General features: G+C 39.9%; 1 protein-coding gene across 2 annotated transcripts in view; it reads left to right on the forward strand.

The window, feature by feature from the left end:
* The window catches only part of PEX7 (peroxisomal biogenesis factor 7), a 114763-nt gene that overhangs the window by 9192 nt on the left and 87032 nt on the right, over window positions 1-18539 (forward strand). The gene's annotated exons all lie outside the window — the stretch shown is intronic.

Consider the following 18539-nt stretch of genomic DNA (forward strand, 5'->3'; position numbering starts at 1 on the left):
GAAATAATTTTAGTTGCCGTATTTTACTGTGAAAGCTGTTTGAAAATATGGTTATAAATTACCACGTTTCCAGAGAATCACTGACTATTATGACAACTTTGGTAAAGGAAGAACTTCAGTTTCAGCATGTTCAATGCAAGAACCCCCACAGAGAATAGCAAATCCAAGATTCAGACATTTTGTGATACTGCGATGGTTTTTTCCATTTTCTTATTCCATTTGTAATGCAATTAACTTAATGTTTTTCTTTAAATTGTTACTTTTGTTTATCCTACAATGTCATGAATCCATGGGTTTGACGGCTAGCTTAATATGTACATCTATTTATTTTTAAAATGCATCAAAAAAATCTATAATGAATAGCATAGGTACCATTTAAAATCACCTCAGGTATACTCAGTGGTGTGTGTACTACTCTCTGGGAAATATTGTTAGTATTAGTCAGGGTTCTTTAAGGAAACAGAACCGACAGGAGATACCTGCATGTATTGTGAAGTTTTCTAAAATTGTCTCACGTGACTGCGGGTATGCACAGGTCCAGAATATATAGGACAGGCTGCATACCGGGAGCTCAGTGAATTCCCCAGGAGAAGCTGGCTGGCTGAAGTAGAGATGGGAAGTCTCTCCCTGAATTGTGAAAGCATTTCTCCTTTTAAGGCTTCAACCGATTGGATGAGATGTTTCTTATTGCTGAAACAATCTCCTCAGATGATTATAGATGTGAACAGTCATATGTGGAATCAACTCACTGATGATTTAAGTTCATGAAATGTCCTCACAGTACAATTAGGTCAGTGCTTGCTTGACCAAACAACTGGCCACCATTACCTGGCCAAGTTGACACATGAGCCTAACCATCACACTGCTTTAGAATGTCCCTCACAGACGGTCACTCAGTCTTTACTTGATCTCAGCAAAAATGGACTTCACTATCCACTAGCCCTTGAAAATAGCCACTGCGCCCCCTTCAGTCTTCCATCTTCCAGACTGTGATCTGTCATTCCTTCAGCCTGTCCTCAGATGCCATGGTCTCCCCATCTTCCATACTCCTGGATGCCCTGCTTTTGGCACTCTCCTGGTTTCCAGTGACTCTTTAACATTGCATGTCTAATTTATTTGAGAAATGTGATGATCAGTGCTGAGCCTTAAAAGATTTTGCCATCATGTTCTTGAGCCTATACTGTTATAACATTATCTAAAAGACCTGTGTGTTTTCCTCAGCCATGTTATAATGTTGGAATGTTGGGTTACTTAGCTCCATAGTAAGTCACTTAGATCTTTACTATTTGAACTGCTCTTAAGCCAGGTTTTCAGGGTTCTATACTTACATAACTGGTGTTTTGGACTGAAGACATGCTTTGTCATATTTTTGAGGTGTTCTATTTTTTTTTTTCCTGACTCTTATTCTAGATCATCTCTTCTCATTTTCTTTTCAAATGCGATTTTTGACAAGCATTTATGTCAGAATGGTTTGACCATTTAGGCAATAGAAAATCCAACTATAAGTGACTTCAGCAATTATAGTTATTATTTCATCTAACCAAGCATATGGAGGTGGGCTGGTTCCAGGTATGGTTAATTCCAGGTTTGTCTGCATCCTCGATTACCCACGTTTCTCCTATCCCTGAAGGACAAAATTGGGGTTCTGCAAGCAAGGAAGAAAAATTGTTGGGGAACCAACCACCACTACTGGTCACAGCATTCCTCCTTGTCTAGCTCCAAATTATTAGTGAAAAGCCTACTCTGGAGGCAGAGTGACAAATAGAGACGTGCAGATTGCCCATCAGATTATGCAAGGCAGAAAGGAAGAATCCTAGATCCAGTTCTTTTTTAGACATGGAGGAATGAGGGTCTTGGTGAAATGAAAGGAAAGGAAAACACAACCATCGTCTTGTGCCTGGCTTCTAGATTGCGTATCAAAGAGGAATCAAATTCCTTTCTATAATGTTTGGTGGTATTTTCAGAGGCCAGTGTGTCTTTGAGTCCCACAAAACACCTGTGGCTTTGTTTGCTGCTGACTATATATTTTATTAAAATTTAAAATAGCAATTTAAACCTTTAGTCTCCCCCAGTTGTCATTTTAGAGGAAAACAGCTTCTAGTTATATGTCAGTTGAATCCATTTTCCCTTTTTGGATTTTACTGTCATTAAGATACAATATCTGTCATTGCTTTTCAATCTTTATGTTTCAAATGCCTTCACTTTTTTTGAGGGGGAGGGCTTGTTTAGTATTTTAAAGCTTGGACTTATATTCATAGAGCAAGAGCTGGCTGTACAGGTAGCATGTATTTTGTGCCAGCCATGTGCTAGTCATTGAAGATGCAGTACAAGTAAGACTCGGGGCACATCCCTGGTCGTCGTCCTGGGATGTGCAAGCAAGCCATTTTAAACAACGTGGTCACCGTTGGTGAGGTATGGACAAGGCACAGAGAGAGGAGCTAATGGTGGTCTCTTAGGCACTCAGGAGTCTGCTCTGAGCCCAGAGGGGAAAGGGCATTCCTGATGGAGAAGAGTGTCTGCCGGCATCCAGGTCTGCGGAAGAGCAGGACCCAGGCGGCAACCTCAGTCCTCTGGAGCGTGGGGTGGGGGAAGGGTGGCAGGCGTGGGGTGGAACATGTGAAACGAGGCAGCAAAGTTGGACAAGGGTCTTCCTGATAGGCCTCAAAGGGCTGAGTGGGGAGGGGGACACTTTATGCTTAAAGTTCAGGAGAAGGAGGGATCATGTGATTGGGGCTACACTGCGGGCAGACGGCAGGCCATCTGTGGATGGATAAGCAGTATGCATTTTCACTTACTCCACTTGTTCACATGTCAGCTCTTTAGAAGGATGAGACTATCATTTAGTGATACAAAATCTTAGTATTTGAAATGAAAAAAGGTGGGTAAATTCTTGCTATAACTCAGTACTTCCTAATTTAGTAGAACCACCTGGGGAGCATTTAAAAATCTTGATGTCCAGGTCACATCCCAGACCAATCAGACCCAGTGTTTGGGGGTTGGGAACAGACCTCAGTAATAGTTAAAGATTTGCAGATGACTCCATAGTGCAGCAATGTGTGGAACCTCAAATCTTATAATTTTTAAAAAAATATGTTATTGATACATATTAATAAAGCATACAGTTCACCCAAAATGTACAACCTATGGTATTTGGCATAATCTTATAGTTGTGTATTTATCACATCAATAATTATTAGAACATTTTCACAATATCAATAATAATAGATAAAATTCTTCAACTCTCAATTTCTGTTTTGTTTTGTTTTTTTAAAGAAGAAAAAACAATGCAGTTTTAAGTAGATAGAAGCTGCACAGGTAGGGAGTGACTCATGCATGCATGACTTCTGCTGCTGTCCCTCTAGTTTTTCCCACAGGTATTGGCAGAGGCACCAAGCACTATGCCTGGCTCCAAGCCAGTTAGCGAGTGACTTGGAGCTAGGAATTAGAACCCCAGATTTCCTGTTTCAGAATCTATTAGCAAACATATCTAGGAGAATGCTGTAACCTTATTTGATAATTTTTAACAACTTTATTGACATACCATACAATTCACCCATTTATAGTGTACAGTTCAGTGGTTTTTAAGTATATTCACAGATAGGTGAAATAGTCAATTTTAGAACATTTTTGTCGCTTCAAGAAGAAACTGCATCTCCTTCAGCTGTCACTCCCCCATTCTCCTTAATCCATACCCTCTCCAGTTATAAGCCACCTTTAGTCTACTTTCTATCTGTACAGATTTCCCTGTTCTGGACATTGACATGAATGAAATCAGATGGTATGTCATCTTTTGTATCTATATAAACTGTGATTCCTTTATCTCTTTCGGAAAAAATTCACCTTTCCTCATTCTCTTCTCTGTAGAGACCTGGAAACAATAACCACTTGGTGGCAGTGAATACCCCTACTGCCCAGATTGTGGCCTGTAAGTACCATTGGCCACTAAAAGGAACAAGAAACGTTGACACACACACTCACATGGGCTCTCCTTAGCCAAAGATGAGACCATTTCAATATCAAAAATAAAGATGACAGTAAAGTGAAATAATTCATACACATAACGTTTATATTTATATTTTAATTCACTCCATAGAGTTGTAATGATTGAAAAATGAAAGCTTGGTCACCACTGAACAAAGACATCCAATTCATTCTAAAAAGTGTTACAAAAAGGTAAAGAATTAAGGCATTGAAATAAAAGGACAAGTCCCATTTGATTTGAACTCTGAAGGATGATAGAGATGGGAGAAGGATTCCAGAGACACTGAATTGTAGAAAAAGAAAATAATCTCCAAGATCAGGTAAGAGATTTCCCTCATGGACTTGCCAGTCTAGACCCTTTCCCCTAACTCAGTCCCCATACAGCTTGTGAGTTGCACAGAGACAGCATGGTCTGGGTCCCTCTTGCCACAGATGCAGGCATGAGGTCATTCACAATAGTGAGTTAGAACCCCATGCATATTCAGGCACAGGGACCCAAGTTCACAGAGACCCAGGACAGAACACAAGCCACTGAGGAGTGCCACAAACAAAAGGGTCCCCAGGAGGGGAAAAAAGGCTGTGACAGAACTGTTGACAAGCTGTGCATACTCAACTCAATCCAGTCTCTGCTTGCTGGACCACCTAAAAGCAGAAAAGTCCTTTCTGGGTTGACCCACCTTTCTGGATTCTAAGAGGCAGAACACCCTACTAGGGAAGAAACTGAAGGGAGAAAAGCCTTCTAGGAAAAAAAAAGGTGTTACTGAACTGCTAAAGACAGGATGGGTCTGAGAATGGAAAAGTGAAAGGAAAAGGGGACACTGAGTGAGGGATAGAATTTAAACACATCATAGGAGCTGGGGAGAAAATTCTGCACAAAACATCAGGATTTCTGGAGAAGGAACAGAGGAAAGGAAACTTTATCCTGGAAGTGAAACAATTGCACAAAAAGTACAATCTTAAAAAATTGTACTGCATATCCAGGGTAAGGAACTGAAGGAGAGCTGAGAAAATTTGAACAGTTAGATATGAGCTACTCTAAAGGTCCATAATAACCTGGACCAAGTGTCAAAGAAGAGCCTTAATGCAAATCAACAATAAAATCCTAAACAAGAGCAAGAAATTGACCTTCAGAGTTAACACATTAAAAAAATAAGATTCCCAAACATCAGCAAAAAAATTACAAACCATACCAAGACACAGGAAGATATGGTGCAGTCAAGGGGACATATTAAAACTTAAGAGGAGACACAGGCAGAAGACTTGGCCCAGTGGCTAGGGCGTCCGTCTACCACATGGGAGGTCCACGGTTCAAACCCCGGGCCTCCTTGACCCGTGTGCAGCTGGCCCATGCGCAGCGCTGATGCGTGCAAAGAGTGCCCTGCCACGCAGGGGTGTCCCCCGCGTAGGGGAGCCCCACGCTCAAGGAGTGCGCCCCATAAAGAGAGCTGCCCAGCGCGAAAGAAAGTGCAGCCTGCCCAGAATGGTGCTGCACACACAGAGAGCTGACACAAGATGACACAACAAAAAGAAACACAGATTCCTGTGCTGCTGACAACAACAGAAGTGGACAAAGAAGACGATGCAGCAAATAGACACAGAGAACAGACAACTGGGGTGGGAGGGAACGGGGAGAAAAATATATAAATAAATAAATCTTTTTTAAAAATTAAAAAAAAAGGGGACACAGAGAATTTAGAACAACTAAACAAGTTCATACCTCCTAAATCAATTCAAGGAGATGAAGGAAAATATGGTTATAGAACTAAAAGGTATTAAAAAGACAATATGTGAGCAAAGAGAATACTTTGAAGATTAAAAAAAAATGGGATGAAAGGCGTAATAACGGAAATTTAAAATATACTAGAGACATACAACAGCAGATTTTAAGAGGCAGAAAGAATCTGTGAACTATAAGACAGGACAATTGAAATCATAGTCAGAAAACAAGATAGAAAAAAGAATAGGAAAAATATGAGCAGTTCTCAGGGATTTGAGTGACAGCATGAAGCATCCAAATGTATGTATCATAGGTGTCCCAGAGGAAGAAGAGAAGGAAAAAGGGGCAGAAATAATGGGTGAAAATTTCCCAACCCTTGTGAAAGACTTAAGTATACATACCCAAGAATACGCCAAACAGAATAAACCCTAATAGACCTACTCCAAAATGCATACTGAATAGAATGTCAGATGCCAAAGATAAACAGAATTCTGAAAGCAGCAAGAGAAAAGCAATTAATTACATACAAAGGATCCTCAATAAGACTAAGTGCCTATTTCTCATCAGAAACCATGGAGGCAGCAAGAAGGCAGTGATGTATTTAAGGTACTGAAAGAGAAAAACTGCCAGCCCAAAGTTCATTATCTGGCAAAACTGCCCTTCAAAATTGAGGGAGAGTTTAAAATATTCACAGGTAAGCAGAAACTGAGAGAGTTTGTCAACAAAAGACCAACCCTACCGGAATTCCTGCAGGGAGTTCTGCAGGTTAAAAGGAAAAGACAGGTGATAGTGGCTTGGAGTAGTGTGAAGATTGGAAGATCTTCACTAAAGGATAACTGCAGCAGTTTGATATGATTGTGAATTCCAAAAATAGGTATTAGATTATGTTTGTAATCTGGTTTGTACCTGGGCATGCTTGAGTTATGACTGAGGTTTAATTGGGCCAAGTCATAAAAGGCATGGCAAAGGACAGAGTGGGGGTTTTTTGATGTTGGAGTTTGATGCTGAAGGCTTAAGCGGGAGCCTCAGGAAGTAAGCCCACAAAGGAAAGAGAAACCAGTCCAGCAAGAGAGGAGCCCTGAACCCAGAGAGAAGCAAGACCCTCAGAGGGAGGAACCCAGGAAGCCTGAACCCCCATAGATGTTGGCAGCCATCTTGCTCCAACATGTGAAAATAGACGTTGGTGAGGGAAGTAACTTATGCTTATGGCCTGGTATCTATAAGCTCCTACCCCCAATAAATACCCTTTATAAAAACCCATTTCTGGTATTTTTGCATCAGCACCCCTTTGGCTGACTAGTACAGTAACTAAAGGGGTAAATGCATAATTCAATAGTACTGTATTCTCAATATACAATACTACTTTAATTAATGTAAGAGTCAGAATATGATTAAACAAGAAAAAGGCATATTTCCTGATAATGGGCATGTTGAATATAACGAGGTAATGTGGGAAGAAAGCAGCATAAAGAAGGGACACAGGGATGGGGAACAGAATGTGTATGCTATTGAAGCTAAGTTGGTGTATTTTCAAGTTAGTAACTTGTAGACATAGATTGTGTAATACAAACCCCAGGGTAACCATACAGAAAGTATTTAAAAAATACACAAAAATGAGAAAGGAATCAGTTAGATACATCACAAAAAATCAAGTCTACCAAAAAGGAGGTTGCAGAAAAGGAAAAAAGACAAAAACATTTGACATGTAAAACCCAAAGAACAGAGGGACAGAAGTAAGTACTTCTTTACAATAATAGCTCTGAAATCAAAAGACAGATTTGCAGAATGAATAAAAAAGCATAATCCAACTATATGTTGTTTACAAGACATTGGAGACTCAAAGACAAAAGTAGATTGAAAGTGAAAGGATGGAAAAAAGATAACCCATGCAGATAGTAACCAAAAAAGAACTGGGGTAGGTTTACTAATCTTGGACTGTATAAACTTTAAGTCAAAAGCTGTTACAAGGACAGAGGACACTGTGTATTAATAAAAGGGACAATCCACCAAGAAGAAATAATCATAAATATTTATGTAACTAACCAGGGTACCTCAAAATACATGAGTCAAACACTGGCAAAACTGAAGGGAGAAATAGATGTCTGTACAATAATAGTTGAAGATTTCAATATACCAGTCTAATCAATAAATAGGACATCTAGACATGATCAGTAAGGAAACAGAGAAATTGAATAATGTAAATGAAATTGACCTAACATATACAGAACATTGCACCCCGAAACATCAGGATATACATTCTTCTCAAGTGCACTTGAATCATTCTGTAGGGTAGACCTCATGTTGGGTCCTAAAACAAGTCTCAATACATTTAAAAAGATTGAAATTATACAAAGCCCATTGTCTCTGACCATAATGAAATGAAGCGGTAAATCAATAACAGGTAGATAACTGGAAACTCCACAAATATATGGAAGTTAAATAACACACTCTTAAGTAGTTGTGGGCCAAAGAAAACATTTCAAGGGAAATCAGTAAATATCTTGAAACTAAAGAAAATGAGAATGCAATACATCAAAACTGGCTGAGAGGGAAATGTATAGCCCTAAGTGCTTGCATTAAAAAAAGAAGAAAGAACTAAAGTCAAAGACTTAACTGCATATACACGCACACAAAAACTAACTGCGTACTTGGAGGGCCTGGAGAAAGAACAGCAAACTAAACGCAAAGCAAGCAGAAGGAAAGAAAGAAACATTAGAGCAGAAATAAATGAAATTGAGAATAATAGTTTAAAAATATAGAATTAACAAAAGCAGAAGTTCATTTTTAGAAAAGATCAATAAAGTTGGCGAACTCTTAGCTAGACTGACAAAAAAAGGTGTAAATAAATCAGAAATGAAAGTGGGAACATTACTACAGAAATAAAAAGGATCAAAAGATACCCTGAACAACTGTATGCTAAAAAATTAGATTACCTAGATGAAATGGACAAATTACTAGAAACACATGACCTACCTACAGTGACACCAGAAGAAATAGAACATCTCACAGGATTAGCTGCAAGTAAAGAGATTGATTCAGTCATTAAAAACCACCAAAGAAAAGCCCAAGACAAATGGCTTGGCAGTTGAATTCTACCATTCATTATAAGAAGAATTAATACCAATCTTGCTCAAACTCTTCCAAAAAATTGTACAGGAGGGAACATTACCTAATTCATTCTACAAAACCAACATCACCCTAATACCAAAGCCAGATAAAGATAAAGAAAGTTACAGATCAATTTCTCTTATATCAATGCAAAAATCTTCAACAAAATACTAGCAAGCCAAATCCTACAGTCCATTATAAAAATTTTGCATCATAGTCAAGTGGGACTTATCCCAGGTATGCAAGGGTGATTCAATATAAGAAAATCAATTAATGTAATAAACCATTGTAGCAGTCTGATATTGATGAATTCCAAAAAGAAATATTGGATTATGTTTGTAAATTGGTCTTTTCCACTGGGCATATGAGATTATACTGGATTGTGTCAGTAGAGCATTGAGTTCCTGTCCCTTGGTAAGTGGGGACTCACAGATAAAAGGAATTGTAAAAGACAGAGTTGAAGGGTTCTTAATGTTGGAGTTTTGATGTTGGAGTTTGATGCTGAAGTCTTAAGCTGGAGCCCCAGGAAGTAAGAGAAGCAAGCCCCAGGAAGAGAGGAACCCTGAGCCAGAAGAAGCAAGCCCTGGGAAGAGAGGACCTGAGCCAGAAGAAGCAAGACCGAGGAATTCAGGCATTCAGGAAGCCTGAACCCTGGCAGACGTCGGCAGCCATCTTGCCCCAACACATGAAAATAGACTTTGGTGAGGGAAGTAATTTACGCTTTATGGCCTGATATCTGTAAGCTTCTACCCCAAATACCCTTTATAACAGCCAGCAGATTTCTGGTATTTTGCATCAGTACCCCTTTGGCTGACTAATTACAACCGTATTTGCAAAAGGAAAGGGGAATAAAAGAACACACGATTATCTCAATTGACACAGAATAGGCATATGACAAAATCCAGAATCCTTTTTGATAAAAACACTTTGAAAAATAGAAATAGAAGGAAACTTCCTCAGCTGATAAAGGTCATAAAAAACCCACAGCTAACTTTGTACTCAGTGGTAAAAGACTGAAAGATTTCCTTCTAAGGGTCTGGAACAAGGCAAGGATGCTCACTGTTACCACTGTTATTCAGCTTTGTGCTAGATGTTTTAGCCAGATCAGTTAAGCATGAAAAAGAAAAAATGACATCCAAATTGAAAAGGAAAAAGTAAAACTTACCCTGTTTGCAGATGACATGATCATAGATAAGGTCCTGAAAAACAATAACAAAGCCACTAGAACTAATAAACGAGTTTAGCAAAGTGGCAGAATCAACAGCACAAAAATCAGTAGTGTTTCTTTTTTCTTTTTTTAAAGATTTATTTATTTCTCTCCTTCCCCCCTCTCCAGTTGTCTGCTCTCTCTCTGACCATTCTCTGTGTGTTCTTCTGTGACCGCTTCTATTCTTATCAGCGGCACTGGGAATCTGTTTCTTTTTGTTGTGCATCTTGCTGTGTCAGCTCTCCGTGTGTGTGGCGCCATTCTTGGGCAGGCTGCACTTTCTTTTGCGCTGGGCGGCTCTCCTTATGGGGTGCACTCCTTGCACGTGGGGCTCCCCTACGGAGGGGACCCCCCCTTAGTGGCATGGCACTCCTTGCACACATCAGCACTGCGCATGGGCCAGCTCCACACGGGTCAAGGAGGCCTGGGGTTTGAACGGCGGACCTCCCATGTGGTAGGTGGATACCCTATCCATTGGGCCAAGTCCACTTCCCAGTAGTGTTTTTATACACTAATAATAAGGAATCAGAGGAGGAAATCAAGAAAAAAAAATCCATTTACAATAGCAACTAAAAATCAAATAGAAAAATTAAACCAGGCTGAAAAGGAGTTGTACACAGAAAAATACAAAACCTAGCTGAAAGAAATCAAAGAAAACCTAAATAAATAGAAGGAAGGGCATTCTGTGTTCATGAATTGGAAGACTAAATATCATTATGATGTCAGTTCTATCCAAATTGATTTACAGATTCAATGCAATCCCGATAAAAATACCAACAGTCATTTTTTAAGAAATGGAAAAGCCAATTATCAAATTTATTTGGAGGGTAAGGGACCCTGAATAACTAAAGGCATCTTGAAAAAGAACAAAATTGGAGGTCTCACACTTTCAGAGTTTAAAGCTTACTACAAAGCTATAGTAGCCAAAACAGCATGGAGCAGGCACAGGGGATAGACATGTAGGCCAATGGAATTGAACTGATGGTTCAGAAACAGACTCTTACATCTATGGCCAGTTGATTTTTGATAAGGCTGCCAAGTCCACTTAATTGGGAAAGAACAGTCTCTTCAACAAATGGTACTGAGAGAACTGCATATCTGTGTGCAAAAGAATGAAAGAGGACCCCTATCTCACATCATATTCAAAAGTTAACTGAAAATGTATTAAAGACTGAAATGTGAGAACCAGAACTATAAAAGTCCTATAAGTAAATGTAGGAAAGCATCTTCTGGATGCTTAGGCAATTGTTTCCTAAGACTTTATACCCAAAGTATAAGCAATAAAAGGGAAAATAGATAAATAGGGACTGATCAAAATTAAGGACTTTTGTGCATTAAAGGACTTTTTCATGAAAGTGAAAAGACAACCTACTCAATGGGAGAAAATATTTGGAAACCCCATATCTGATAAAGGTTTAATATCCAGAATATATAATGAAGTCCTAACTCAAAAATAAAATGACAGCCCAATAAAAAATTGGTAAAAGACATGAATAAATACTTCTCAAAAGAGGAGATACAAATGATTAAAAAGCACATGAAAAGATGCTCGACATCACTAACTGTTGGGGAAATGCAAATCAAAATCACAATGAGATGTCATTTCATAATAGCTACTATTAAAAAAAATCAAGAAAATGACAACTGTTGGAGAGTTCATTGCTGGTGGGAATGTAAAATGGTACAGCCACCGTGAAGACAGTTTGGCAGTGCTTCAGAAAACTAAGTATAGAATTAAATTATGACCCAAATATCCCTCTACTAGGTATATATCTAAAAGAATTGAAAGCAGGGACTTGAACAGATACTTGTATACTGATGTCACAGTAGCATTCTTCACAGTTGCCAAAAGATGGGAGCAACCTATGTATCCATCAGCTGATGAATGGATAAACAAAATGTGGTGTAGACATCCAGTTGAACAATATTCATCTGTAAAAAGGAATGAGTCAGGTGGTCCATGGAATTTGGGGGAGGGTTTGGGGGGGAACAGGTAAACATAGGAAATTGTCAGGTACATGGTTAAGAAAACTCTTTAGAAAATACAAGGAAGGGTTACTGGTTTAAGGTGTTTGATGGGGGGACATCTGGCACAGGGTACACCTGGGGCAGGCGTCTAGGGAGTGTGGAGTGCTCATCTTGTCATAGTGTGTCCTATTAGTGGGTGGAGACTCATACAATGAGCGAGAAGGTGTTGTACCCCCATCCTGGGGAGGCCTGATGTTCTCAAACCAAGGGGAGGGTGTCTCTTGAGAGCATGGGTGGCTCACAATGGGGGAGGACAGACTAGTGTGTCAAGCCCTCAGCATTGTTGCAAGTATCTGTGAATCTTGTCCTTCAAGCAGTGAAGCTTGGTTGTCACTGTGGGCCCTGAGGGGAGGGGGAGAGAGAAATAGAAAAGATGGAAGAGGGGGTAACTGGGGAGCAATGGAAGTGTTCCACAAGATAATGCAATGATGGACAGAGGCCATGTTAAATTTCACCAAAAATTTATAAGTGTATTGTCTAAATTGTAAACCATAATGTAAAACATAATGTAATAAAAAATTTGTAAAGGTGTACAGTCTGAAATACAAACCGTAATTTAAACCACAGTGAAACCATGGTTAGTAGCTATGTTTCAGTAGCTACATCAGTTGTAGCAAATATAACATCCATATGTAAAAAGATCATTGCTGGGGAAAGGGGAAAAGGGTTTGATGTTGGGTATATGGGAGTCCCCTATATTGTATATGTGACGTTACTGTGATCTAAAACTATTTGAAGACATAATAAAATTTTTTTTTTAAAAAAAGAATGTAGACCCTATGAAAGGAATGGAAGAGATTGTCTTACCATGTACACACAGGGTGTAGCAATTGGATATGGTTATGAATTCCAAGAATAGATATTGGATTATGCTTGAAATCTGATCTGTACTAAGGTGTTGTAAACCACAGGTAAAAGGCATGGCAAAGAACAGAGTTGAGGATTTTCTGATGTTGGAGTTTTGATGTTGGTGTTCGATACTGAAGACTTAAGCTGGAGCCCCCAGAAAGTCAGCAAGCAGAGGAAAGAGAAGCCAGCCTCAGGAAGAAAGGAACCTTGAACCCAGAGAAAAGCAAGCCCCAGGAACGTAGGAACCCAGGAAGCCTGAACCCTCGCAGGCATCGGCAGCCATCTTGCTCCAACATGCAAAAATAGACTTTGGTTAGGGAAGTAATTTAGGCTTTATGGCCGGGTAGCTGTAAGCTCCTACCCCAAATACATACCCTTTGTGAAAAAACAACCCATTTCTGGTATTTTTCATCAGCACCCCTTTGGCTGACTAATACAGAATTTGGTACCAAGGAGTGGGGAAGTGCTTTTGGAATTACCAAAATGCTGGAATGGTTTTATAAATGGGTGAGGGGTTTTTATTGGAGAAATTGTGAGATGCTTGGAAGAAAAGACCTATAGTGCTTTGAAGAGACTGTTGATAGCAACATGGATGCCAAAGAGACTTTTTATGATGCATTAGAAGTAAATGATGAGGGAAACGGACTTTGGCCCAGTGGTTAGGGCGTCCGTCTACCATATGGGAGGTCCGCGGTTCAAGCCCCGGGCCTCCTTGACCCGTGTGGAGCTGGCCATGCGCAGTGCTGATGCGCGCAAGGAGTGCCGTGCCACGCAAGGGTGTCCCCCGCGTGGGGGAGCCCCACGCGCAAGGAGTGCGCCCGTGAGGAAAGCCGCCCAGCGTGAAAAGAAAGAGCAGCCTGCCCAGGAATGGCGCCGCCCACACTTCCCGTGCCGCTGACGACAACAGAAGCGGACAAAGAAACAAGACGCAGCAAACAGACACCAAGAACAGACAACCAGGGGAGGGGGGGAAATTAAATAAAATAAAATAAATTAAAAAAAAAAAAAAAAAAAAAAAAAAAGAAGTAAATGATGAAACTAGTACTGGAAACTGGAAGAAAGGCAATCTGTGTTTGAAAGTTGCAGAGAATTTAGCAGATTAACTCCTAGTTTTTTTTATGGAAGGCAGAATTTGAAAATGGTGAGCCTCGGCATTTAGCTGAAGAACTTTCCAAAGTAAACTTGAAGAATGCAGCTTGTCTTCTCCTTGCAGCTTATAGCAAAATACTAGATGAGTGAGATAAGTTGAGAACTGAATTGTTGGGCACAAAGAAAACAGAAACTGATTCTGAAAATTCCAAGCCTTTGGATATCAGGCTTCCAGATGAAAGTACCCCTTTGGAGGACTTACCTAAACTTGGGACATGTAAATCAGGATGGAAAATGCAGTTAGGTTGGAAAGACTTGTGGAAAGTCTTAACTGTTTGATGGCTTGGACCCCTGCTTTCTGCATGCGAAACCAACAGACTTTTTGAGAGAGCTGTATAAACAAAACCACTGTCAGCCTGGAATAAACAGGACATGGAAAGGAGAGATTGAAGGAGAAATAGCTTTAAGAGGAAAACCACGGATGCTAAGATCTAGAATTAAGACATCACCTTGGGCCAAGAGAGGAACCCCATCCATGTGTACAGAGAGGGTGAGTTTGCCCCAGCAGTTGAAGAGGGTAGATGTTCCTGTCCTATGTTCTGGGAGAGTTTTGCTGCCCCAGGGTACAGAGGGTGGGGCACATTCCCCTAGGATTAGGGTGGTTAAGGTCAGCACCCCACAGGTCTGAGAGGGGTGGGCCTGTCCCCCAAAGGTTAGGGAAGGCCAGGTGGTCAACTCATTGCTCTGAGAGGGTTGAGCCAATTTGCCTAAGGTTAGGGGGAATGTTGTCTTTACATCACTGTACTAGGGGTGTTAAGACTCTAACCCAAAGATTGGGTAAGATGTGGCAATCACCCCTATGCTCTTGGAGGGTGAGGTCTGGGGCTTGGTTGACACCCAGATGCTTGATGAGGGTGGAACCAAGAAAATGGCCTTTGGACAAGCATGTGGAAAGGGTAGGTTCCCATAAGGCCCCAAGGAGAAGAAACCATCTTCTTGAAAATGACTCTCCGATTTTGAAATCGGACAGAGGATTCCCTACTGGTTTTACTGAACTGTAGAGAAACCATGACTCATGTTTCCCTCCCAGTCTCTCCTTATTGTGATGAAAATATTTATTCTTTGTCCATTTGTTTATTGGAAGCAGATGAATTATTTTCTAAGTTTCAGAGGTCTATAGCAGCCTGAGCTTTGCCCCAAGACAAACTGCATTTCTTTAAATTGATTGTGATGTGATTTAGTACTTGCTTTGTAACTGATATAAGGTTTTTTTGAATATTGTGATTTCTTTTTGGAATTTAACAGGTGGAGTGTAGCAGTTTGATATGGTTATGAATTCCAAAAATAGATAATGGATTATGCTTGTAATCTGATCTGTACCTGGGCATGATTGAGTTATGATTAGGGCGTTGAGTCCCTACCCCTTGATGGGTGGGGATCAAGTTCCACCCCTTGATGGGTGGGGACTCAAAAGTAAAAGGCATGGCAAAGAACAGAGTTGAGGATTTTCTAATGTTGAAGTTTTGATGTTGGAGTTTGATGTTGAAGACTTAAGCTGGAGCCCCGGGAAGTTAGCACACAAAGAGAAGCCAGCCCCAGGAAGAAAGGAGCCTTGAACCCAGAGAAAAGCAAGCCCCAGGAACGTAGGAACCCAGGAAGCCTGAACCCTCGCAGACGTCGGCAGCCATCTTGCTCCAAATAGACTTTGGTGAGGGAAGTAACTTATGCTTCATGGCCTGGTATCTGTAAACTCCTACCCCAAATAAATACCCTTTATAAAAAACAACCAATTTCTGGTATTTTGCTTCAGTACCCCTTTGGCTGACTAACACACAGGGTAATACCTATTACAGTGATGAAAGGCAAAACATCAAAAACAAAGTTTCATGATTTTTTTCATTTTTTAATACCTCTATTTTAGTTTTTCTAAATTACTATGTGTTCTATTTCTGATCTTTAAACCTATCATTACTATTTCATTTTCCTACTAATTGAATTTGGCAATATATGAGACTTCATTTTTGAAGACGTTTTCGATCACAGAGGGGTTCAACTATGGCAGGGGAGGAGCACTGGTGTGGGGTGTCATTGATGGGGGTGCATTGATAGGAGGGAGTTTTCTAAAGGAAAAAAGTTAAAGACAATTTTTCTTTTTAAAATAAAAAAAGGAATGAGGTCCTCATGCAAGTGGCAACATAGATGGCAACATAGGGCATTATGTTGAGTGAAATAAGCCAGACACAAAAGGACAAATGCTGTATGATCTCACTGGTATGAAATAGAATAAGGAAACTCATAAAGTTGGAATCTAGAATATAGGGTACCAGGGGCTGGGCTGGGGGTAGAGAATGGCAGTTTATGCATAATTTGTATTGAATTTCAGTATGTGTTGATTGTAAAGTTTTGGAAATGGATGGTGGTGATGGCAGCACAACACTGCAAATGTGATTAGTAACAGTGAATTATATATGTGAATATGGTTAAAAGGGGAAGTTTTAGGTTGTATATATGTTTCTGGAATAAAAATTAGAAGCTAAAACATAGGACTCTACAACCCAGTGACCCCTGTTGTAAGCAATGGTCTATATTTAATAGTAATAATATATTTAAGAGTAAAAATACTCTTTCATGAATTATAACAAAGGAACCACACTAATGCAAAGTGTTAATAATAGAGGGTGGGGTATATGGGAACACTATTTTTAATATGATTTTGCTGTAAACATACAAATGCTCTAATTAAAAGAAAGTAAATTTTTTAAAAAAGGAAATGTTTATCCTGCCTCTCCCATATGATTCGTATTGTGGGGTAATAACAGTTGAGAAGGAAATTTATTTATAAAAGAATTCTAGTTAAAAAGTGCAGAAGGAATCACAGAGCTAGAAAATCACTAGTAACTTCTAATGAAATAATAACAGAAGCAAGGTAAGTACTGGATGCTAAAACCAGTAATTTAAGATTGATATATCCTGAATGATCAGGATCTCTTAAATGGGTCAACCGCAAAGTATACATGTCCTAATACAATAGGGAACTAAAAAAATGTTGTCTATCTAATCAAGCTTCTAACCCCACCTTCCAAATTAAAGGAAATAGAAAGGGCAGAGGAAAAAGTTTACTCTCATCAGGAGAAAATAGTCCGTCAAATCCAGAATGTCAGTCACTCTCCAGGACTGATAACTTGGTTTCTTCAACAAATAAATGGTACTTATAAGGAGCGGAGAGTGCAGGTTTTGGGGAGAGGCGCTGTCTTAGATTAGAAGAGGCTTTAAAGATAAAACAGCTAAATGTAAAACGTGGATCATTTGAATCCTGATTCAGATAAGCCAACTGTAAAGGGGCATTTCAGATAACCCAGGAATATGAATAGGATTGAGTATTAGATGATATTAATTTTGTTAGGTGTATAAAAAAGCAAAATGTCCTTGTCAAAGATGACACTGAAGAATTTGAATGAAGCAGTCTGATGTTAAAATCTGACCTTCAGTTAACCATTCATCCAGGGGAGAGATGAAACAAAATGGTCAAAATGCTGAGAATTGTTGATGTGTGATGAGCACCTGCGATTTATTATACTATCCTCTCTATTTTAATGCATGCTTAAAAATGTCCATAAAACAGGAGCATATGTAGCTCATGGTTGAGTATCTGTTTCCATGTATGACGTACCAGGTTCAATTCCTCCTAAAAAAAAGTCCATAATGGAAAGTTTTAAAAATTTAAAATTTCTCAAAAAAAACCAAAATGCACAGCCTTTTCTAATCACTCAGTAATTAAAAGTCAGTGTCCCTTTCCTTTGTATTGATACAGATAAGAATGAAAATTCTGGGCATAGTGTTATTTGATGATTCTTAATTAAATAGACCAACTTAAAAAGGGCAAATCTTTACAGTAGATTAAAAACGAGCTCTTTGGGAATTAGCTTCAGTAATAAAATTTGTCCTCATACTATGGTTTTGATGAGTTTCAGATTTCATAAAGCAGGACAAAATGGTGTTCCGTGTTTTTTTTTTCTTTTTGCATGTTCCCAGTTAATTTTCTTTACCACTGCCAAATGTAATTTCAGAGTACAGGCCTTTAGAAGAGCCTACTTTTAAAGCACAAAAATCACAGCCTGCACGTTTCTCTTCCTTTGATATCAGACCCTTTGCCATGTCCACTGTTTAAGTGGGAGTAGAGGGGAAATTGCGAATAGTGGGGAAAGAGAATGGTAGATTCACGTGAGACGTGCCTCCGTTCAGATTGGCTTCTGTCCCTCCATTCCTTCTTTCATTCATTCCAAAAGCTTTTATTAACTCCGTGGTGTGCAAGTTACTGTACCGGGCCCAGCCGGGAAGATGGACGGGTTGGACGTCCTTGCCTCTGGAGCCCAGGCTTTAGGCTGCTGGCCCTCTGATCTGTGCTCTGCTAGGGGCTGTGAGCGTAGAGTGCCACGACGGGGGCTCTCTGCTGGGGCAGTGGGGCACCCTGGAGTGTGACATCTGCTGGTGGGGAGGTGGAGGGACAGTGTTCGAGGCAGAGGAGAGCGCACGCCAGGAGGGGGAGGGGCGGTACGGGTG

This window comes from Dasypus novemcinctus, chromosome 11 (genome assembly GCF_030445035.2).
Source record: "Dasypus novemcinctus isolate mDasNov1 chromosome 11, mDasNov1.1.hap2, whole genome shotgun sequence".
Lineage (NCBI taxonomy): Eukaryota > Metazoa > Chordata > Mammalia > Cingulata > Dasypodidae > Dasypus > Dasypus novemcinctus.